General features: G+C 40.0%; 1 protein-coding gene across 2 annotated transcripts in view; it reads left to right on the top strand.

The window, feature by feature from the left end:
• TRIM33 (tripartite motif containing 33) overlaps positions 1-25,626 on the top strand; it is a 150,791-nt gene that overhangs the window by 74,358 nt on the left and 50,807 nt on the right. The window lies entirely within an intron of this gene.

Genomic DNA, 25,626 nt, shown 5'->3' with positions numbered 1-25,626 from the left:
TCCCATGTGGTATTCAGAATATAGAATACAGTGTATGGAATCTTTCAAACTTGACCTCATAGGGGTAATGCTCTTTTTTCTTTTCCAAGCCACCTCTTACTGTTTTACAGAACATTTGTGTAGAAATGCTACTTTAAACTTTTGTATTCTTTGTTACAAAATGTCTCATCTTACTTATGAATTGGCTAATGTTTTGCTTGAGGTGACTAATCTTGTGAATGCCTTCACCTGAGGTCCAAATCTTACCCTTGTCTTGTAATCTCAGTAAGACATTAAATTACTTTCTCACAGCTGCAGTCAGGTCTTTGAGCATTTAGATTTCTTATGGCTTTTTACATTGATGGTGCGAAACAGAAAGAATAGGAACGTGGCATCCTTTATCCTGTGAACAAGTAGCTTCAGCCACTCCTCTCAAAGTTAAACCATGTTCCATTCTTCCCTTTTCTTCACCACTTTCCTTTACTACTCATATCCAACTCCTAATTATCTCTTGAATGTTCTTCCCTTTACTTTCGTTTTTTCACACTGTGATTTTCCTGGCTAGACTATGGCAGAACCAATGGCACTGGACTTAAAAGCCTAGGTTCCTGTTACTACAATACATTTACAACTAGTCTCCCTAGTTGTAAACTAGTTTTGAGTTTTATATTGTCAAATTAATTCTGTCCACATTGCTGCCAGTATCATTTGGCTAACATGTAGTTAAGCCCCACCCACCCCCTTTAAAAACACTCTTCAAAGATACCCCATAGTCAAAGTTTAAAGTGTTCATTATTGAGTCTTACCAGATTCTTTCTCTTTATCATCTGTACAAAAGTTAGGAAACAGTCCACAAGACCACCCTCTCTTCTAATACCAGCTGCAGAGTTCAGTAAAAACCCAAACAGGGGATAACAGCATGCAGTCCACCACATTAATATGATTTGTTATTACTTATACCTTCTTCAGTTAGAGTGGTGGCCTTGTAAACAGGATGCTTTCTGTTCACCTTGGAACCACCATCCATAAACCAAGCAGCTCTTTGTTAGCTAATAGACTTTATAGAGCACCACCTATGTGATCATAGCATTCAGCAGCTCCTCTGGTGGTTCAGAAGTTATATTTAGAGGAAAAGAGGCCAGCTACCTGCTCATAAATACAATAAATACTTCTTTGTATCCTCGTGGTCGCATGTTCCTGCACAGACCATCTCTGTTTATGTGGAACGCTTCTGGGCCTTGCCTTCGTCATTAGAGTGTTCCCCTGTCACCCAAGACATTATGAGTATTTCAGGTTTCATGGTTATTTTGTGTCCTTCAGTCATAGAGTCAGTCTCAGTGCTGAATGGCAAGCTAGTAATTTTCTCTTAAATGACATAAATTTTACCATGGTATCCAGAACTTCTCTGGTCCAAAATCCTGGTGGGTCTCTGCTGAGTGGCACTGAGAGGTTTTTGCCATACATTTCAATCTGCGTAGGTACGTGTTGCTGACACTTCCAAAATCGTGTACGAGTGTGGATCACAGGGGCCCAAAAGCATCATGAGAAAGACTGCTTTTTGCAGTTCAGGCAGTGGCTGCCTTTGTTCAGGCCCCCGTTCAAATATGACCTTCTTTTGGGTAGTTGTATAGATTGGTGCTGGTAATATTCCCAGATATGGAGGGTGTGTTCTTTAAAATTCAAATATACCAACCAAATGTTGGCTTCTTAGTTCTAGGGGTAGGAGGCAGAAGCAGTTTTTTTTTTTCACCTTTGGAATGTCATGGGTGGCTCCTGCCTAGGTTATTCCTAAGAATTTCACCAGTTTGGACAGGTCCTTGGACCTTTGCTATATTTAGCAACAGCTTCTGTTGGTCATGTGTGTCGCCATTGCATCTGAGTCAGTCTTACCTTCATCTTTAGTTTCTGATATTATCATGAAATTAATATAGTATAGTTTTACACTCAGGACCTGCATCAAGTCTAAATCTCTTCTAAACAAATCATACCAGTAAGCCGGTGAATTGAAATAACCCTGTGGCAGTATAGTAAACATAAATTAGGGTCCTTCCACATCAAGGAAAATTGCTGTTTGGCTCTTTTTCAGAGTTAGAAAAAAAAATTTACATGTTCAGTCACTGAGTGCCACTCTTCTTTAGTCTGCTGTATATATTTTTTGTATTGTTGAAACCATATCAAGGACTGCTGATGCTATGGTGGCACTACTTTATTCAAACTTTAATAGTCTGCTGTTACTCTTGATGAAACATTTACTTTTTTTCTTGATGAAACTACACATGGTTATTGTACAAAGAATTCATTGATACTAGCACTCCAGCTTCTAATTTGTCATTAAAGTTGTAATCTCATTTTATCCATCAGGTATCCTATACTGTCTCAGGTCTACAACTTCTGTGGACTTGGACAGTTCTGTTTTTTTAAAAAAATATTTATTTATGTATGTATTTTGCTGTGCCAGGTCTTAGTTGTGGCACGTGGGATCTTCAAGTTGCGACATGCGGGATCTTTAGTAGCGGCATGCAAACTCTTAGTTGCGGCATGTGGGATCTAGTTCCTTACCCAGGGATCGAACCCGGGCCCCCTGCATTGGGAGCGTGGAGTCTTAGCCACCAGACCACCAGGGAAGTCCCTGGACTTGGACAGTTTTAGTGATTTCCATGTACCATGTCTAATCAAGACTCGCCTGAAGGTGAACCTGTATGTCTTCTGTTTTACAGTACCAGTCAGACATAATATCCATTCCAGTGACATAGTCACATAAAGGAGAGATGTAACTACTTCACATAAAGTCTGTTCATATATTCCAACTTTCATCACCTTAATCCTATCAACCATCCCTCTCCTCCCAATCTAACCTTAGCTCCCATTAGGTCTTCAGCAGGTTTTAGAATCATAGCACATTGGGCCCCCATGTCAGGGAGTCCCGGAACTGTCTCTTATCCACCCCCTGGCTATTTTACCCACACAAGTGCATATTGCCTTGTGTTTTCCAGCTGGGGTTGAGCCAGAAAACCCTGGCCTCTCGAGCTTCAGTTTTCAGGTTGATTGATCCATGGAATCGTTGCTCCAGGCAGTACAAGGTCAGGTTTCTCATTGTCATCTTTGCCCCCCAGCTTTTAAAATTTCTTCATACTGGGGTAAATACAACAGTTGTTTAATGCCTTTTAATGTTGGGGACCAGCAGTGGCTCTCATTGGTCCACCCAACCTCCCAAGAGTGCTACGTTAAGACCTTTGTTTCAACATCATCATTGTCTGCTTTATTCACTACCTTCCCCCCTCCCTTTTCTTTTTTTTTTTTTTTGTTGTTTTTGTTTTTGTTTTTTATGGTATGCGGACCTCTCACTGTTGTGGCCTCTCCCGTTGCGGAGCACAGGCTCTGGACACACAGGCTCAGCAGCCATGGCTCACGGGCCCAGCCGCTCCGTGGCATGTGGGATCTTCCCAGACCGGGGCACGAATCCGTGTCCCCTGCATCGGCAGGCGTCCTCTCAACCACAGCGCCACCAGGGAAGCCCCCCGCCCCTTCCCTTTTTAACAGCCACCTGAAGATTTACATCCTGCTGGGATAAATCCCTTGACTCTCCCCTTTGTCTTTCCCTATTTTCTCATGAATCACTAGTTTTCTTAACATCTGTAAGGCCCATAAAGCTGAGACAAATCTAATAAGGCTTCTCAGATTATTGCTAGGTTTTGCAGCAGTAAAATTACATGGGGGTGCCCATGTACAAGGGTCCCCCTTAATCACATTATTTACCTTGATCTTAGTAGGAGGCATACTCAGTAGATGAACATCCTGCTCTGCATAATGCTCACCTGGCGTGGCTTGCGTGTGAGAAGCATATCAGCCAATTCTTCTGGGGAGTTCTATTTGGCATTTATAGGAGAAGGACAGTCGCCTGTCTGAGGGTAAAAAAAACCTCACAGGGGCTTTTATCCAGTCCACCAAGCTAGCTGTCCCCTCAGGAATCACCTGCTGTGTATCTAGGTTATGTATAGCCATCTGTGGTTCCATAGTGAGCTGTGGGTCCTCCATCAGCTCAAACATTGCTGTTCTATTCTGCAGCATTCAAAATCAAGAATACTGCCTCTAAGTAATCAGTCACTCTTACAATATTTTAGTAAAGGTTTTTTTCAGGAAGCATACAATGTCAATCCACAAAATGAGATAATTCCTTAGCATTGTAAACTCTCGTTTCATTAGTTTCTTGATTTTGTCTTTCCTCAACCCGGACTACTTTGTGACTGAAGTCATAGAGGTGCTGTCTATTTTCCCAGCATAATTTTCCCCTTTGGAATGCTAGTGGCTGTAGCTCAGACTGGCTGAAATCTAAACTTTGCCCAGTGTCAGGATCTGTCCCAATACACTCTTTATTTTAGCTGCTACAGATAACAATAACCAAGGAATTGTTTCATTACCTTGTTTCTTGTTAGTTTGCATTTCCTTGTTTATCCAGGGAGTCAACTCCTAGGGAGTTGGAGCTACAGTTTCTAAGTTCTTTCTGTTGGTAACTTTTACCTCTAATAACTGCAGCTGTAGTTCCATACCATGAGTGACTAGATAGTCATCCAGGAATCAAAGGTTCATAACCCTTGTCATCTTTTCCTTCCTCTTCCCAACCAGAAGTTTCAGTGAGTCAGGATGGTTCTAGTGAATCTCACGTTTGAGGCCAACTATGAAGTTAGGGAACAATTCACAGGCCTCCCTCACTTCTGACACCCAGTTGCAGAATTTGGGGGTCCCCAAAACCATTTGCGCTTCCTTTTTTTTTTTTTTAAATTTGTCTTATTCATTCTCACTTCTGACACCAGTTGCAAGTTAGGATTTCTTAAGACTACCCTCAGATTCAGTAATTTCTTAGAACGCACTGAAAGATGTATACTGACAGTTAACATTTATTACAGTGAAAGGATACAGATTAAAATCATCCAATGGAAAGACACAGAGCAGAGTAGTCTAGGAGAGTTCTAAATGTGGAACTTCCATTTGTGTCTTCTCAGTGGAATTCTTTTTTTTTTGTTTAATCTTTATTTATTCATCCATTTATATTGGCTGCGCTGAGTCCCAGCTGTCGTGCATGGGATCTTCAGTTGTGGCATGCCAACCCTTAGCTGCGGCATGCATGCAGGGTCTAGTTCCCTGACCAGGGATCGAACCCGGGACTCCAGTGCTAGGAGCAGGGAGTCCCACCCACTGGACCACCAGGGAAGCCCCCTCAGTGGAATTCTTAATGTAGTTAACTCCTCCTAGCAATAATGTGTGACAGCATGAAGAGAATATTGCCAACCATCGAGGCTTGCATGAGCCTTGGTGTCCAGAATTTTTTTTGGAACTCTGTCATGTAGATGTAGTTCACTGGCCACATGATTGACTGGTTTCCAGCCCCTCCTGAGGTTGAGCTGACTGTGTGACCTGAAGACTCTACCAGAAATCATATCATTACCATATGGCCTAAGGCCTCAAGTAAACAAAGATACTTTTGTCAGACAGTACATTTCAAGGGCTTAAGACGTCCTCCCAGCGGCTGAGGGCAAAGGCCAGACTTCTCTTTGGGCAAGGTTAAATTCTTTAGTACACAATCTGTTATCTCCTATTTGTACTCTTACAGTAGGTAACCCCCTGTTTTAAACTTCTCTGCCTTTACAAATACTATTTCTTAACTTAACAGTACACTGTCAGGAGAACTATTTCTAAAAGCCAGTTTACTTGTGTCTTGTCTTCCCTAACACTTTCGTTCCATCTTACCCACCCCGTTTCCCTGTCTGGACTTCAGGCCTTTTAGGGCTAGTTCTTTAAGGGACTTAGCTTCTCACATGCTTATTGATCAAGTCGGGTTTCCCACCTCTTCTTGAGTCACTCATGCAATTATGATAATATGTATTTTCTTAGAAAATCCCAGCAGTTAGTAGAGGTTTTAAAAACATACTTGTGGGCTTCCCTGATGGTGCAGTGGTTAAAAATCCACCTGCTATTGCAGGGGACACGGGTTCAAACCCTGGTCTGGGAAGATCCCACATGCTGTGGAGCAGCTAATCCCGCGCGCCACAACTACTAAGCCTGCGCTCTAGGCCCCACGAGCCATAACTACTGAGCCCATGTGTCGCAACTACTGAAGCCCACGCGCCTAGAGCCTGTGCTCCACAACAAGAGAAGCCACCACAATGAGAAGCCCACGCACCACAACAAAGAGTAGCCCCTGCTCGCTGCAATTAGAGAAAGCCCACGCACAGCAACGAAGACCCAACGCAGCCAAAAATAAATAAATAATTTTTTTAAAAAGCCATTAAGAAAAGTTCAAAAATAAATAAAAAAAAGAAAAACATACTTGCTTAGAAATAGACCATAAATATTTTACAAAAATCTGTGTTTCTATCTCTTTCTTGTTTATAATGTTGAATAGCTGAGTTTATTTCCTTATTCTTTATTAGCCTAGCCATAGATTTGAGTCTCTTGTTGGTCATTTTATTTTATTTTTTAAAGATTTTTTTGTTGTGGACCATTTTTAAAGTCATTACTGAATTTGTTACAATATTGCTCTGTTTTATATTTTGGTTTTTTGGCTGCGAGGCATGTGGGATCTTAGCTCCCTGACCAGGGATCAAACGTGCACCCCCTACATTGAAAGGTGAATTCTTAACCACTGGACCTAGGGAAGTCCCTATTGGTCATTTTAGTGATCCAGTTTTTGAAATTGTTTATTCTTTTTTTAAGTATTCTAACTCTCACAGTTCTCTTTTATTTTATTTATTTATTTATTTTTGCTGTACGTGGGCCTCTCACTGCTGTGGCCTCTCCCGCTGCAGAGCACAGGCTCCGGACGCGCAGGCTCAGTGGCCATGACTCACGGGCTCCGTGGCATGTGGGATCCTCCTGGACCGGGGCACAAACCCATGTCCCCTGCATCGGCAGGCAGACTCTCAACCACTGCGCCACCAGGGAAGCCCTGTCTTTTATTTTTATTCTTTGCTTAGCTTAATTTCATTGTACTTCTTTTAGGTTCTTATGCTGAATCTTGACTTTATCAAAAAGATGTGAATTTTTCATTTATTTATTTATTATTTATTTATCTATCTATCTATCTATTGCTGCATCAGGTCTCATTGCTGCGCATGGGCTTTCTCTAGTTGCAGCGAGTGGGGGCTATTCTTCATTGTGGTGTGTGGGCTTCTTATTGCAGTGGCTTCTCTTGTTGCAGAGCGCAGGCTCTAGGCACACAGGCTTCAGTAGTTGTGGCACGTGGGCTCAGTAGTTGTGGCTCACAGGCTTTAGAGCACAGGCTCAGTAGTTGTGGCGCACGGGCTTAGTTGCTCCGCAGCATGTGGGATCTTCCCGGACCAGGGCTCAAACCTGTCCGCTGCATTGGCAGGAGGATTCTTAACCACTGAGCCACCAGGGAAGCCTGTGAATTTTTCTTTGATTAAAATTTAGCCTCATTCCAGAATCATTATTGACTTACCTCCTCTATATAAGAATTTTGGGTCCCCTGCCACCCACCCACCCTTTTAAAGGTGATTGTTGCATAGTATAGTGATACAGATAATGAACTTTGGTGTGTGTGTGTGCGGGTGTGTATCTTCAAATGGAGAATATGTAGTACCTTCCTTATAAGATGGCTGTGAGGATTGAGTTGAGAATTGTACCTGTAAAGTGCTTAAGACAGTAAGGGCTCAATAATAGTCTGTTACATTTCATTTATTTATGGCCATGCTGGGGGGCTTGTGGGAATTCCCTGACCAGGGGTTGAACCTGGACCCTCAGCAGTGAAAGCCCTGAGTCCTAACTACTGGACCACCAGGGAATTCCCTATTTCTTTTTGTTTTTTAAAAAAAAACACTTTATTGAGATCTTTGGTTTTCTTTATGGCCTTGTAAATTGTTTTCAAAAAGGAAAACATCTATAGAACTTTATGAAATTTTGTACCTCAAAGCACTTCATGATTTCCAGCTAAACCAAGGCATTATCCCTCCTCCTTCTAGTAATTCTCTTCACAGTACATGAATAAAAAATGTATAGACTTATAAAGGACAAGAATGAGAGAAGAGACACCAATGGAGGTTTCAGTTAATTTTTCAAAACCAGGGAAATGGATTGAATATTTGTTGGATCTGATGATTTACCTAGTAGAGTTGAGCCAACTACAACCCAAGGGCATGCAAATGAGCTATAAAGGAAGCTACTTGATTTATTTCCTAGAAACCTATGGTGGCTCAGGATCTAGAGGTGATAGGTATCACAAAAGTTGGGCTTATTCTCTGGATAAGTAAAATCAGAGGCCCTGGACTTGGGGTTATTAGGTCTAGATTGAGGGTGGGGATGAGGTACTTGGCTGAAATTGGGGAGATTAAAGGATCAATCTGCACACTAAACTGTGAGACATTCACTTACCTCGACTTGCTTCCAGATTGCCAGTAGTGAACTTTTCCATTTCACTATTCTTGCCTTCTCTGCTGTCTGGAATTAGAGGCTTTGTCACTCTCTGGAGAAAGTGAATAATTAGAAGAGGCCTCCTAATGTTGCCATTTGGGGTTCATTTCTGATGAAAAAGATTGCCTTACGGTGAACCCCATCAGTTCATAAGTTCTGCTCTCTCTCTCACACATGATTCTGAGCAGTTTTAAAGTATATTTAGGGACTTCCTTGGTCATCCAGTGGCTAAGACTCCCCATTCCCAGTGCAGGGGGCCTGGGTTTGATCCCTGTTCAGGAAACTAGATCCCACATGCCTCAACTAAGAGTTTGCATGTCGAAATGAAGATCCTTTGTGCCGCAACTAAGACCCATTGCAGCCAAATAAATAAGTAAATACTGACATATTAAAGTATATTTAAATATAAAAGGATATGAATGGATGGAAGGATCATCTGACATTTGATGAGAGCGACTGTCATATGCCATCCATTGTGGGATAGTTGAGAATTCTCAACTTCTCTCTCTTGTCTGGCTTCAGATATAGAGACTGTAAAATCTAAGTATTTCCTTTCTCAGCATTCCTGGCATTAGGGTACCTCTGATCCACAGTTTATGCCGCCAAAATAGAAAAAGAATTCTGTTTAGAGGGTGATTTTCAGAAAGTTTTTACCTTCCTGACAAAAGGGACAGATGTTGCTGGTGTCATCCATCTTCCTCCTTTTTCCTTCCTTGAATTTGGATGTGATGCCTGGAATTCTGACACCATTATATACTCATAAGGATAAAGCCAAGATCATCTCAGTGATTCTAACTTTGATGTTGTTAAACTAACACCATCAACTGCCTACATTTGGTCTTGTTATATGAGCCACTATTAGTCCCTACAGCTGTACCTGTTTCTGATTGACACAGCTGCCCTCATGAAAAGACATAACATAATACGAGGGCAAAAGGAAGTGTGAAATAAAAATTATGATGTTCTGAAAAATGGCAAGCTATTGGTCACAAATTAAGGATAGAATCTCCACAAAAGAAGTAATTAAAGGGACTTCCCCAGAAGTCAGGTGGTTAAGACTCCACACTTCTGCTTCTACTTCAGGGGGTGCAGGTCTGATCCCTGGTCGGGTTTGATACCTGTTCAGGGAGCTAAGATCCCACATGCCGAGCAATGTGGCACCCCCCCAAAAAAAAAAAATTAAAATAAGAAGGAGCTCTTGGAAGTATGATAGGTGAAAAAAACCAATAGGTTTGGTAGATAAATTCTATTTAGTCTCCTAGAAAATAAAACAAAAAGATTTTTAAAAGATTTAAAAATTACAAGAGATCAACTGCCAGCTAGTACAAATTATAGAAAAAGAAATGAAAGAAATTATCAAATAAATAATACAAGAAATTCTCCTACAAACCTAGAATTGCCAATCTGAAATGACCCATTTAATGCCCAGTATGCTGATAGTAAAAGGCTTCTATCAAAGCTGTGTATCATCATCATAAGATGACAATATGCTATGGGTTAAAATGAAGATCAGCAGAGTTTCCAAAGAATCGAAGTAGGTAACCTGCAATGAAATGGAAATCTAAATATGATCTTTAAAAATAGCAATATTAGGAGGTAGAAGATGGTGGAACTGTAACTTCAAAAGTTGGGGGGGTGATAAAAAAAAATAAAAAGTTGTGGGGCGAGAGGGAAAGATTTTCAACCTAGAATTCTATATCTAAACTTAATCAGTGTGAGAGTAAGATGTAAACATTTTTCAGCATGCAAGGATTCAGAAACTGCCTCCCATACACCTCTTTCTGGAGAGCTGTTAGAGAATGTGATCCACAGAAATGTTAATAAGCCAAGAAAGTGAATGGGAATGCCCAGAATGACAGCTGTGCAGGAGCTAGTTTAGACTGAAGCATAAGGACTAAGGACCCCATTAAGGATGTCTCCAGGAAAAAAATGGAACCACTTCTATTAAATTTGTTATATTAGGTCATTTGAAAAATAATATTGACAAGTTTTTGACATACCTGATGGAACATGAGAAACATTAGGAATCAATACATTGAGAATTAAGTCAATATGCCAAAAGAAAAAAAGTTCAAGAAAAGAAATCACTCTTATTATACTCCTTGGCTCATCGTTGGACAGTGTTTACAATCATTTATTAATTCAACAAATAGTTGCATGCTTATTGAGTTCCAGGCATGGTATATTTCTGTGAACAACGTAAAGTCACTGTCCCCAAAGACTTAATTTTTCATGGTAGAGTCAAACAAATAGTGAATATATCAGGTGGTAATTGTCATAGAGAAAAATAAAGCTGGGAATTTGGAACAGAGCATGTGAGCCTGCAGGTTTGTAGGTTTTTATTTTAAATTAGAGTGGTTTCAAAAAGCTTCGGTGATGAAGTGGGATTTGAGTAGAGACTGAAGGAAGAATGGGAGCAGGCCTTGCTTAAATTTGGCAGTGAGGAGCATGCTTTAGGTAGAGAGAAAGCAAGTGCAAAGGGCCAGAGATAGTAGCATATTTGACATCTTTGAGTAACTGTATGGTCTGAGTGCAGTTAACAAGGGGAAGATTGCTATCAGATGAGTTCAGGGGCAGGAAGGGCCAAATTATTTAGTGATTTGTAGGTTATGGTAAGAATGTTGCTTTTTACTCTGAGTCAGATGCTCAAGCTTTTGAGCGGTGGAATAATTTGATTGTTTTAAAAAGGATCGCACTAGCTCTAGTGAGAGATTAAAGAAAGAGCAAGGACAGAATCACAAGATTAAGTTAGGAGGTTGTTCTTAATAACTTTGGCAAGAAATAATGGTGGTTTAGACTAACACTAGAGATATAAAGATATAATCCAGTTCTAAATATATTTTGAACTTGATGCCTGAAAAAGATAATGTGGATTTGCTGATATATGGGTTGTATGAGATACCAATAACACCAAGAGTTGTGGCTTTCAGTTTACCAAGAATAATGGAAGATTAGGATTGAATTTACTGAGGTGTGGAAGACTGTGGGAAGACATTGTTAGGTGTATTTAGGGAGTTGATAGTTAAGTTTTGGCCATATTAAATTTGAGATCTTGTAGTAATATAACTGACTGTTTTATGATAAAATCAGATTGGGCTTGATAGAAGTAGGGAGGATGGTGGTATGTGTTGAATTCTTAACTGTGTTTAATTGATAAAGCTATATAATAAAGGCCTATCATTTTGGAAGGCATCCCATAGACCTTCTGCCCCCATCATCACAGATTGGAGAAGGTCCTCACACTCAGTGTACCTTCTCAGAACTTCTCTGTTCCCTTCACTCTGTCATCATGAGGCAAGATGTAACATATACATTTGGAGTGAGTTTGTGTCTCCCAAAATGAGGGTCATGACTAAACCTTCGCATTCTAAGACCACACAATTCTGACTCTTCTATCCTCATCTGGAGTGAAGATGTGGTTGACTTGCTAGAACTAGAATTTCTTCTCCATTAACAGATTAAAAGAGAAAGCCCTAGGCCCCACCCCTGTTTACCACCAGTATTTGCAATTTCTCCATTATTATCTGCTTTAAATCTGCTAGGACTAATGTACTTTATCCCTGTTTGTCATCCAAGAAAAGCCCCACACTCCCAGGTCTCCCCTCATCTGCCATGCTTTAATTCCCATAAGGCTCCCACGTGGCAGTTTCTGCTACTTTGTTCTCTGTGATTCCTGGTTTGTCATCAGCAGGATTTCTATATCCTCAACCTCTTTTTTGATCCCTTTCTGTACCTCCTTTACTATAATGGAAACAGGGCTCTAGGACATTGCTTCCTCTGCAGTCTTTTTAACTGGTGGCTGGTTTTTTTTTTTGCGGTACGCGGGCCTCTCACTGTTGTGGCCTCTCCCGTTGTGGAGCACAGGCTCCGGACGCGCAGGCTCAGCGGCCATGGCTAACGGGCCCAGCTGCTCTGCGGCATGTGGGATCTTCCCGGACCGGGACACGAACCCGTGTCCCCTGCATCGGCAGGCGGACTCTCAACCACTGCGCCACCAGGGAAGCCCCATGGCTGTTTTTTCTTTGACATCCCATGTATTACTAGGCCTGGAGATGTGAGGTAGGTCTTCTCTTTGCTATTTTTTAGACTATTCTTCCTCCTTCCTCCCTGAAAAATCTCTAAATGTAGTGCTATCATTCTTGTCCCTCATTGATACTGTCACATAAAACCCTTGGGTCATTCCACTTTATCTCTTACAGATTTTAGTTCCTAACTCAGTGGCAATCTGTGGTATTCTATTATTGTCTTAATTCCTGGCAATTTTAATATACTTAGATTTGATCCTTCTGACACTCTGGTCTTTGTTTTTTGAACTCCTTTCTAAGGTTTATGCCCTCTACATTGCCACTCACACCTGAGACCATATACTAGACCTTGGCATTTCTAATAGTTATGTTCAGTTTTAAGCATTCCTCTTTGTAAACACATATCCCATCATTCTAGCTCATTCTGCTCAGTACCAGACTTCAGTTATTCACCATACAGTGACTTATTTTAATCCATTGATTGTACTACCCTTTCACTTTACCTCATTTCTTTATGTTCTCATTTAACCCATTTTCAGTTTAATTTAATGGCTAATCATTTTCACTCCCTTGCTTTTAGCCTTGGCTCCCATATCCCACTTGGTTGAACTCCCTTGGCGAAACCACCATCCTGATTAAACTCAACTTCCATCATGCTTCGCTTATGCAGTGGAATATCACAGGAGAAAAAACACATAATGACACCAGCTGGTCTCACTCTCAGTTCATGACCACTTAGCCTCAGATAGACCCTAATGTTGCCTGGCAATCGTGCTGTGCATTCACACCTTTTCTGTCTTAAATGTCCAACTTTCACCCTCTATTCTCACTCCCAAATATTCGTATTGCTTCTTACTTTATTGAGAAAAATGAAACAATCAAAAGAGTACTTGTGCAGACTCCCTCTACCACATTTACTTTTCTGCAAACACTTGTACCCACATTTCTACATTTCTGTCTTATCTTAATTAAACTCTCTTCCTCTATAAAGCCATTTGCTCCAATTAATACACACTTAGATTCCATCTCATTTTATGTAGCTGGGGACATTGCTTCAGCAGTTTGGCCTTTTCTCTGCCGGTTTCAGTTTTTTTCAGTCTATAGCAGTCACTCCCATCAGTATTTCAATATTCTGCTATTTTTTCTTCCATCTTTAAAATGAAGGAAAACACAAGACTTTCTCTTTAACCTACTTTCCCTGCTAACAACGGCCCCTATTGCTCCTTGCAGCAAAACTTTTTGAAAGCATTGCTTGTAATCATGGTCTCCATTTTCTCCTGTCCCATTCTCTTAAATATACATATTTGACTATCATCATTCTCCCAGCAGTGTTCTTTTCAAGGTCACAAATAACCATTGCATTACTAAACCTAGAGGTCATTTCTGTCATCATCTTATATATTAGCAGCATTTGACATGGCTGATCATTCCCTTAATACGTTTCATTTACTTCGCTACCAGGAGACCACATTCTTTCAGTTTTCCTTTTACCACGCTGATTACTTCTTCTCAGTCTCATTTGCTCATTTTTCTGGATTCCTAATTTTGAATGTGCCAGGCCTTACTCCATGATCTACAACTACAGTCTTATGGCTTTAAATACCATCCATATGCTGGTGATGTTCAAATTCCTATTTCTGGCTTAGTACTGTCTCCTGAACTTTCAGATTTGTCTGTTCTACAGACTGTAACATCTCTACGTGAGTGTCTGCTTTCTCATATAATACAGTAAACCCTTTAACAGCACGGGTTTGAATTGTGTGGGTCCACTTATATGTGGATTCTTTTCACTAAATACATACTACAGTGCTACACAATCCAAGGTTGGTTGAATCCGCAGATGTGGAATCATGGATGAGAAGGTCAACTGAAAAGTCATACTTGGATTTTTGACTGCACGGTCAGTTGGGATCTCTAACCTCTGCATTGTTCACGGGTCAACTGTTTATCCAAAATTGAACTGATACCTTCTCCCAACCTTTTTCACTGGCAGCCTTGCCCCATCTCAATTTGTTGCAATTGCATTTTTTTTGTTGCATAGGCCAGAAATCTTGGCATCATCCTTGACTCCACTGTTTTCTCATACCCAACCCCAAACATATCAGAACATCTTTTTGGCTCCACCTTTAAAATATATCCCCAAATCCCACAACTTCTACTACCTCATTGCTGTTAGCTCCATTGCTACTAGCCTGGTCTCAGCCACCATCATTTCTTGTATGGATTACTACAGTAGTCTCCTAAATCATCCCCATGCTTCTAATATTATCCCTCATCAGTTTACTAGAGATTCGGTTTACTAGAGATTTACTTTGAGATTCACTAGAGTGAATCTCAGATCAGACTGTGTCACTTCCCTGCCCAAAAGTAGTGGTTCTCTTGTTCAATAAGAGTAAAAGTCAGATTCCTTATAGAGGCCTATATACACGCATTTCATCTGTTACTATTCTTACCTCTCACTCTGCTACAGCTGCACTGGCTTTCTTGCTGATTCTAAAACATGCCAGAGATGCTATTACCTGCCTATTTTCTCTAACTAGAACTTTCTTACTCCACCCTTTTGCATAGCTAACTTTCATATATCCATCAAGTCTCTGTTTAAATGTAACTTTGCCAGTGAGATCTACTCTGATCACTGTATTTAAAATTGCAGTTTGCCCCTTCACTCCTAATCTGCCTTATCCTGCTCTGTATTTTTTTATATAGAGCACTTATCACCTTCTAAACATATTCTATAATTTATAGCTTGTTTTTATTTTTTGTGTTCTTCCCATTAGAATGTAAGCTTCGTGAGGGAAGGTGTCTTTGTTTTATTCACAAAGTCCCAGGAGCCTGTAACAGTATTTGACACAAATTTAGACATTTCATCTGTTGAATAAATATTTGTTAATATAGATAGAGGAAAAAAAGAGGTGCTGCCTGGATATAGGAATTATCAATTATATGTTGTGTATTTTTATTGCATAAGTAGTTGAGGGCTCCTTGCTCTCTCTTTTAATTGGAAACTCTTGCTCTTTTAATTGGAATGTTTAATCCTGTTACATTTAATGTATTTAGTGATAAGGTTAGGTTTAACTTTTTGTTTTTTATTTTCTCTTGTGTTTTGTTCTGTTGTTTCTTTTAAGTTAAAACTTCTTTGGTATTTCATTTTATATCTACTTTTGGCTTTTTTTTTTTTTTTTTTTTTTTTTTTTTTTTTTTTTTTTTTTTTTTTTTTTTATGCGTTACGCGGGCCTCTCACTGTTGTGGCCTCTCCCGTTGCGGAGGACAGGCTCCGGACGCGCAGGCTCAGCGGCCATGGCTCACGGGCCCAGCCGCTCCGCGGCATGTGGGATCCTCCCAGACCGGGGCACGAACCCGTGTCCCCTGCATCGGCAGGCGGACTCTCAACCACTGCGCCACCAGGGAAGCCCTACTTTTGGCTTTTTAAGGTGTACCTCTTTATTATTTTCAGTGATTGCTCTAGGGCTAATGATACGCAGCTTTAACTTAAAGCCTACTTAAAATATTGTACTATTTCTCACTTCACAAATAACCTTACAAAAGAATAATTCCGTTTATCATATCCTCATCCTTTGTACTAATGCTGTATCATTTATTCATAATGCATTATAAACCCTACCTTCCAGTGTTTTTTTAAATGTTTAGACTCTTAAGGAAATTATGAGGAGAGAAAATAAAAGCCCAGTCTTTTATATTTACCCATTTATTACCATTACTGTTTCTCTACGTCTTTTATCATGTTCCTTTGTCCTGAAGAATATTCTTCAGCATTTCTTGTTTTGTAGGTCTGTTGGCAATGAATACTCTTAGCTTCCATTCATTGGAACATCCTCAGTTTGGAGGGATATTTGCACTATTTATAGAATTCTGGATTGACAGTTTCTTCTTTCAACATGTAAAAGCTGTCATTACTTTGTATTCTGGTCATCTTTGTTTTTAATTATATCATTCATACTGTTCTTGCCTGAATGTTGTTTGACAGTTCTCTGGCTGCTTTCAAGCTTTTCTTTGGTCTTCACCATTTGAACCATGATGTATTTAGGTATGTATTTCATTCTGTTCATCCTTTGTGTGTTTCACTGAACTTCTTGTACCTATAAGTTTATGGTTTTCATCAAATTTGGAAAGTTGGCCATTTAAAAAAATTTTTCTCTCCACATTCTTACTGTCTTCTGGGACACCAGTTACACATATGTTAGACCCTTGATTTTGTCACACAGGTCCCTGAGGCTTTGTTCATTTTCCTTCAGTCTATTCTCTCCCTTCTTCAGATTTTATAACTTTTCATTTGTCTTCATTTTCACTCACCCTTTCTTCAGTCATCTCCCATTTGCTACCAGACCCATGCAGTGAGTTATTTCATTTCAATTATTATACTTTTCTAGAATTTCCATTTTTTAAAATACTTTCTATTTCTCTGCTGGGATTTATTATCAGTTCATTCATTAAGAACCTGTTTTCAGTTAAATTTTAAATAAATATCCAGTAGCCCATTTGAGATCTTTGCTAAATATAGCATTTGGACTGTCTTGGTGACAGTGCCTAATGAATATGTTTTTCTTTACTCTGAGTCATACTTTCCTGTTTCTTGGAATACCTAGTGATTTTTAATTGAGAGTTGGACATTGTGGATGATATATTATATAGACTCTGAATTGTTTTATCTTCCTCTGCAGACTGTTGATTGTTGTTCTAGCAGGCAGTTAAATTACTGGCTGATCACCTTGATCTTGTGTAAGCTTGGTTTTATCCTTTGTTAGGAAGGATCTGTGGAAAGCCAAGGTATTTCCCAAGCCCCTCTCAACTTCTAAAATCTGTTTCTTGGAAGATCTTGTGAAGGCTTGATTTTAGGCTTTGTTAGGACAGGATAGGCCTAGGATAGAAATTATTCCAAGTATAGTCCTTTCATTTAATGTGTAGGCTTTCTGATTTCTCATGTAGATGCCTGGGGAGTTGAACAAAATCAATTCCTCCTCTGGCTCAGCTGGAATTCTGTCTCCCAGAACTGCTTGACCTCTAGTTTCTGTCTTACAATGTCAGCTTTATAGCAGCTGCTCTCTGTTAATCCTTGCATAATCTCATCCTGTGTATGTACAGCCCAGATGTTTGCTAAGGACTTGGGAGGAAGGAGGAATTCACTTTTCCTTCTCCCTTCACCCCCACTCTCCAACCTCACCCCACATGGCTCCTTCCATTCTAGTGCCTTGCTCCATGGATTCCAGTGGCTCAGGTTGTCCCAAGCCCTAATTTCTGCCTCCTCAGCTCAGAGAGACTTCTGTGTTCTGCTTGGCCTCCAGCCCTCTGTGCTGTTATCATGTAATTGTCTACAGACAGACAAGTGCTCTCTAAGGAACTGCAGAATTTTTCTGCATGTAGTCCAATGATTGAATATAGTTGTATCATGTATTTCTGTCTTATTTTATAGTTTTTGGTGGCAGGGCTAGTCTGGTGCCAGTTATTCTGTCATGGTTAATAGTGGAAGTCACCTTTGTTCCACCTTAATATTTTTTAATCCCTGATTGCAGTTTTCTGTATAGTTAGAGAAGGGTGTTTGTAGATTGTTTTTGAGGATCAATATGGTTTAAGAGAGTGTGGTTGCTTAGAATCTAATATCAGACATTTTTGTTAAAGAGTAACAGAAGTATAGTTTATAGTGACGGTCACTTGACTGGAACTATATAAGTGAAATTTCTCTAAAATATTTTCCTAAAGAAATACCTTTTCTTGGAATTAGGCTTTTAAATTTAAAAAAAATGGACGTTTTGTGATCAGGAAGTTTTTTTGTTTGTTTGTTTTGCGATACGTGGGCCTCTCACTGTTGTGGCCTCTCCCCTTGCAGAGCACAGGCTCCAGACGTGCAGGCCCAGCGGCCATGGCTTACGGACCCAGCCGCTCCGTGGCATGTGGGATCTTCCTGGACCGGGTCACGAACCCGTGTCCCCTGCATCAGCAGGTGGACTCTCAACCACTGCGCCACCAGGGAAGCCTGATCAGGAAGTTTTGAGGAGCAGTCATCTATTGGCAGAGTGGAGAAAGTGGGGACAGGGTGGGTAGGGGCGGCTAGCACTGCCATGTATCTCAGGCCAGGGTCCACAACATCACCCCCTCTTCCCTCTTGGTGGGGGGAAGGGGTGAGGCAAAGGAACTCCAATCATGCTCTATCCAGATGCACGTGAGGGCTTTGCGGGGTAACCCTCCCTGCATGTTTTATCTCATAACCCTCCATGCATGCTTTATCTGAGTCTCCACCCCCAGAATCTCCAGCTTTTGAAAGTGGCCTGGATAAAGAAGTTGTTGTACTCTTAAAGAAGGGTATGGAATAATATTTCCCATGCCAAAGTGAAAATTAAGCATGAGACCAGATTGATGGACCCAAACCGCAAGCCACTACATTCTTTGGGAGGGAATATCTCAGGGGTAAGGCAGGGTTTTCCCTGCCTTGGGAAATTGGTCTGAACAGGAAAAGGGGTGCAGAGAGGTTAGGAGAGGCTGGGCCAGGTAAAAGGCGCAGAGAGGGGAAGCCAAGATTAGGCGAAGGCCCGTCTGTATGTGTGATAAAGGGCTCCTGTTCCAGACCTCTAATCCCAGGGCACAGGACTCGCTTTACATACTAGATCCGTCCTTCACTGGATTAGGCTAGGCCTATATGCACAACAGGGTATAAGTGTGTGTTTTTGTAAAAAAAAACTGTGAGTTGGTAAGGATAGGTTTTAAGAACGATGCCTTGGGCTTCCCTGGTGGCGCAGTGGTTGAGAGTCCGCCTGCCGATGCAGGGGACACGGGTTCGTGCCCCGGTCCGGGAAGATCCCACATGCTGCGGAATGGCTGGGCCCGTTAGCCATGGCCGCTGAGCCTGCGCGTCCGGAGCCTGTGCTCCGCAACGGGAGAGGCCACAACAGTGAGAGGCCCGCGTACCGGGGAAAAAAAAAAAAAAAAAGAACGATGCCTCTGTACTCATCTTGGGCTGCCCAGGTATGGATATATGAAGCAAGGACAAGATCCTTAACCTTTAACAATTCTGGACCTTTCCTCCTTGGCTTCCAGAGAGACCATCAGCAATGGCTTCTTTGTGGTTACCAGAGCCAGTGTCCTGCCCTGCTGCAGCTGTTATTAGTGTCATGGTAGCTAAAGGAGAGTGGGTGTCGTTTACATGCTGTGAGATCACTGCAAACCCACCTCACTGTTGTAACAGGGCAAATGCAGTAGAACTCACTGGGTGATGTACATCTGATCCTGGGTTCTTGTCTCCACCAATTGCTGCCCCCCTCTAGTTATTGTATTTGGGTTTCGTAGGACTTCACAAGTAGCTGATTTGGTGATTGCTAGGTGGCCTAGTTTGTGTAAATATAATGTGTTGATCTTTTCCATGTTTTTTGGGGTTTTATTGTTTACAAACTTCTTTTTATATTGAGAAAAATAGCCAAAGCATCTTTGACAAAAGGTTCTGCACCACGCAGAAAGATCTGAAACATAAGCTTGGGGGCCTCTCTTCTTGAAGTGGGGGGTGGGTCTTGAACCACACTTTCTTTTGTGTTCCCCTTCTCCTATTTCGAACACGAGATTCTGTCCTAAACACTAGATTCCTACCCCCTCCTCTATTTCCCCGTCATGCCCCTCCTCCCCCCACAAACAGCCCGTACACCATACATTTAATTTGTGTAGTATCTGCAGTTAAACGATTCGTGTACAAATCCTGAAGTAAGAACTCTCCTTCCCTTGTTCCCAGTCTCTTGAATCGTGACCATTCCTTGATGTGATTCATGCCAAACAGACTGTTGTCTTTGGATGGATTAAAACCTACTTTAATCTCTAATCCTAGGGTAGAGAGAAGCAATGAGGGCGCCTTCTGTATAGAAAGTGGGGTCGGGAGACCACAAAAGGAAAGATGAATGTATATCCATGTCACTCAGGAACTTTTATACAGGTGAAAGAAACATGTAAAGTGGCCACAAGATTGTTTAATAGGAGACGGATGAATGTAATTCCATGTTTACTGCTAGAAACCAAAGCTTTGTGTGAAATCTTGAATTTATGGGGAGGGAAGGAGGGTAGAAAAGCACGTACCTGTCTGTTCTTTTCCCTCATCCCTTCTCCACATTCCTGAACTGCAGGAGACTGAGCCCGCTTGAGCTTTGGTGACTCCATCTGGGGAGTGTTCTATTTGATGGTTGATTTTGCTGTGCCAGGTACTTCCTTTCCCATTTGCTATCATTTTGTAACACACATGCTGATCCTTTCCCCTTCCCCTTCTTTTCCCTGGGAAAATTCAATGAATAAAGACTTACTGGTACTGGGGGAAAAAAAAACGGGAGGACAAATGAATGGATAGATTAGGTTTAGAGAATATATTCGCAATCCTATATGTATATTAGAACTACCTATGGAGCTTTAAGAAACAGATGCCTTAGTCTGGCTCTAGACTGGTTAAATAAGAATCTTAAATTACATCCTGGGTATCAAAATTTTTTTTACAGTATATTAGTAATACTGGTAAATCATCCCAGGTGGTTTTTGTTATTCAGTGGAGATTGAGAACAACTACTTCAGAAGAACTTTTGCCAAACTGGGTTTTTAGTTTTGCTATAAATTCTCCTAAAGTTCAAAAAAGCCTTTCAGATGTGATCCAACTAGCTAGTAGAAACCACATACAAATTCGTATCTGCTATCAGTCTTCTCAGGAAGGGCTATGGCAACAAATCAAGATTTCCTATCCAAACATATTGTTTTCATGAGATGCATTTATTGTCAGAGAAAAAACAGCTTGTTTATTGAACTTAAGTTCAGTATTCATTCAGCTCATTTGTTCAGTAGGTATTTGAGTGCTCACCATGTACCAGGTACCATGCTAGGTGATGACTGTACAATAATACAAAAACTGAGACTGTCCTTGCTGTTTTGGGAGTCTTACAGTCTTTATGAGACTTGAGACTGAGTATATGGTTCAATAGTAGTTCATTTCAGCAGTTACCTCCAAAAATAGTTAATTCATTTTGGGTTTGCTGAAAAAAACCTTGTTAATTTTAATATCATAGTTTGTGGATCTGTCAAACTATCTGAGGAATGCATAGGCTCAGTGAGTCAGTCACCTGGCAGAATGATTGCTTATGACTAGAAAAAGAATTGGGTATGGCTAAGAGAGATTGAAAAAGAGGAATATCGGGAGAGAAGATTTGAGAAAGAAACGTTCAGAGTCATCAGTTATCCATTTGGCAAAGGGACAGATAGGTTGAGATGTATGTTGGTAAAAATGTTGTTAATTGGTAAAATTATTACAAAAGTAAAAAAAGTATTGGTTGATCACTTTTCTTTGCAGCAATGCAAACCTGCCTCTCATCATTTATGGTTCATCTCTGATCTCTGTATGGCTAGTTCTTATCTTTGAGATCTTAAAATAAATGTCACTCTTAATGAACCTTTTTCTCTATACCCAATCTAGAATTTTTAACCATCCATATCCTTTCTGTTACATCAGTCTATTTAAGTTTTGGTTTTATGATTAATTAGAATGTAAGGAAATGAAGAAGGGGACCCTATTTTGTCTTGTTTACTGTGGTGTTTCTACCCTTTGAATGCTTAGGGCAAATAGAAGAATTCATTGACTGGATACTTTTTAAAAGTCTTAAAAAAAAATCACAAGATATATATATATATGTATATATACACACAGAAAAGTATCTAAAAGTACGGTTTAAAGAATAACTAAAATATCTTTAAAAATCTGGATTTTTGTTAGGTATTTCTTTTAGTTCTGTGAGAAAAAACTGCTGAGATGCTAAATGGCACCATCATCTGAAAAAGTTTGGGAACCTCTTGGCTATAGTTAATTCATTCTTTTATTGATAGTAATTCGGGTTGTTTCTAGTTTTGGCTAGTATAAAAAATAAAAACATTCCTTCCCGTCTCCTGGGACACACGTGCGTTTGTTTCTTTAGGGTATGTATTTTGGATAGGAATTTTGTGGTTATATTTATTTTTTAACATAGATTCAGATTCTTTGTGGTTCAGGTTTTCTGTTTCTTCTATCAGTTTTGCAAAGTTATTTTTCTATAAATTTGTCCATTCTGTCTAAAATTTCAAAGTTCTTGATACCAGGTTTTATTAATATCTTTTTTAAAATTTTATTTTATTTATTTATTTTTGTCTCTGTTGGGTCTTTGTTGCTGCGTGAGGGCTTTCTCTAGTTGCAGCGAGCAGGGGCTGCTCTTCGTTGAGGTGTGCAGACTTCTCACTGCGGAGCACGGGCTCTAGGCGCGTGGCCTTCAGTAGTTGCAGTACACAGGCTCAGTAGTTGTGGTCCTTATTAGTTATCTATTTTATATATAGTAGTGTGTATATGTCAGTCCCAATCTCCCAATTTATCCCTCCTCTCCATTACCCCCTGGTAATCATAAGTTTGTTTACTACACCTGTGACTTTATTTCTGTTGTGTAAATAAGTTCATTCACACCATTTTTTTAAGATTCCACATATAAGCGATTTCATATGATATTTGTCTTTGTCTGACTTACTCAGTATGACAGTCTCTAGATCCATCCATATTGCTGCAAATGGCATGATTTTGTTATTTTTTATGGCTGAGTAATATTCCATTGTGTATATATATCTCTATATATCTATATCTATATCTGTATATATATACACATACACCACATCTTCTTTATCCATTCTTCTGTTGATGGACATTTAGGTTACTTTCATGTCCTGGCTGCTGTAAATAGTGCTGCAGTGAACATTAGGGTGCGTGTATCTTTTTGAATTATGGTTTTGTCCAGATATGTGCCCAGGAGTGGGATTGCTAGATCACATGGTAGCTCTATTTTTAACTTTTTACGGAACCTCCATATTGTTCTCCATAGTGGCTGTACCAATTTATTATACATTCCCACCAAGAGTGTAGGAGGGTTCCCTTTTCTCCACACCCTCTCCAGCATTTATTGTTTGTAGATTTTTTGATGATGGTCATTCTTACCGGTGTGAAGTGATACTTCATTGTAGTTTTGATTTGCATTTCTCTAATAGTGATGTTGAGCATCTTTTCATTGTGCTTTTTAGCCATCTGTATGTCTTCTTTGGAGCAGTGTCTGTTTAGATCATCTGCCCATTTTTTGATTGGGTTGTTTGTTTTTTTTGATACTGAGCTGCATGAGTTGTTTGTATATTTTGGAGATTAATCCCTTGTCAGTTACTTTGTTTGCAAATATTTTCTCCCATTATGAGGGTTGTCTTTTTGTTTTGTTTACAGTTTCCTTTGCTGTGAAACAGCTTTTAAGTTTATTTTCTCCATTCTTTTTTTATAATTAATTAATTAATTAATTAATTAATATTTGGCTGCGTTGTGTCTTTGTGGCTGCGTGTGGTCTTTCTCTAGTTGTGGCAAGCAGGGGCTAGTCTTCATTTTGGTGCACGGGCTTCTCATTGCGGTGGCTTCTCTTGTTGTGGAGCATGGGCTCTAGGCCCATGGGCTTCAGTAGTTGCAGCACGTGGGCTCAGTAGTTGTGGCTCGCAGGCCCTATAGAGTGCAGGCTGAGTAGTTGTGGTGCACGGGCTTAGTTGCCCCGCGGCATGTGGGATCTTCTCAAACCAGGGATAGAACCCGTGTCGCCTGCATTGGCAGGCGGATTCTTAACCACTGTGCCACCAGGGAAGTCCCTATTTTCTCCTTTCTTGAGATGAATGCTTGGCTTACTAAATTTCATCCCTTTTCCTAATAAATGTTAATTTCCTATTAAGTACTGCCATAGTCCTATCTTACAGTTTGTTACATGGAATTTTGACAGTTTAATTCAAAATATTTTCTAGTTTCCATTATAATTTCTTCTTTGAACAGTGGATTGGTTATAGAATAGTTTTTTGTTTAACTTCCAAACACATGGAAAACTTATCTTTTTCCCCCCCCCCCTTTGAGTTTTAATTTATTTACATTGTGGTTAGAGTATGTGGCTTGTATTATTTCAGTCTTTTGAAATTTGTTAACACTTTATGGGCTAGTTCACCCACCCATTGGTAAACTGTGACCTATAGACCAAATCCAATCATGCTACCATGGCTTCTCTCTTTACTGTGAAGGCAGAGGAACAGATGAGCAGTTGTGATAGAGGCCTTAGAGTCTGTAAACTTAAAAATAAGTACTGTCTGGACCTTTACACGAAAAGTTTGCTGACCTCTGGCCTAGTATAAAATTGCTTTCTTTGAAGGTTCTGTGTGTATTTGAAAAGAATGTATATTGTACTTCAGGTAGTGTTCTACACTCAAGTATAGTCCTCAAGTATGTTGTGTTCTATCTATAGCCTCAGTAAAAGAACAAAAGTTTGTTCTTTTACTAAGAGATGTGTTAAAATTTCCAATTATGATTCTCAGTTTCTTAAATTCTTCTTGTTTTATCACTGTTTGCTCTCTATACATTTAAGCTATGTTGTCAGGAACATACTTAAAATGATTTTACTGGTGAATTGAGCCATTTGAGTTGACCTGTCTCTTACGTTAACCTTGAATTTTGTCTTGTTTGCCAGCTTTCTTTTGGTTAGTGAATTGCATGGTATACCTTTTTCATTTTTACTTTCTGCTTTGCTGTTATCCTTATGTTCTGGATTTGTTGCTTATGAACAAATATGGTTGGATTTTTCAAAATTAAGCCTAAGAATCTTTATCCTTTAGCTGACGTAGTGACTTAAATGTAATGTAAGTACAGTTGACCATTGAACAACATGGGTTTGAACTGCATAGGTCAGCTTATGCATGGATATTTTCAATAGTAAATACTACAGTACTGCACAGTCTGGTTGGTTGAATCCCTGCATGCAGAGGTACCCTGAATTGGGAGTGCTGACTGTAAGTTATATGCAGATTAACCCCTGCATTGTTCAAGGATCAACTGTACTTATATTTTCATTTAAATCTACCATTTCATCATTTCTTATTTTCCTTCCCACTTTATTTTTCCTTTTTCTTTCTTCTTTTGGATTGGCTAAGTATTTTTCATAATTCCATTCCCCCCATTTTACTAGCTCCAAAGTTATTTATACTGTTTTTTTCTCTTAATTGTTACTTATCAAAGTCTGTACTTAATATGATCACCCACTGCCTAATAATTTCAGACCACTTTAAAACTTCGTTCCCCACCAAAAAACTACTAGAGCCCATCAATGAGTTCAGTAAAGTTGCAGGGTACAAAATTAATATCAGAAATCTGTTGCAT

The sequence above is a fragment of the Phocoena sinus genome, chromosome 1, assembly GCF_008692025.1.
Source record: "Phocoena sinus isolate mPhoSin1 chromosome 1, mPhoSin1.pri, whole genome shotgun sequence".
Lineage (NCBI taxonomy): Eukaryota > Metazoa > Chordata > Mammalia > Artiodactyla > Phocoenidae > Phocoena > Phocoena sinus.
The sequence above is the reverse complement of the archived record's forward strand: the minus strand, read 5'-3'. Positions and strand labels throughout refer to the sequence as shown.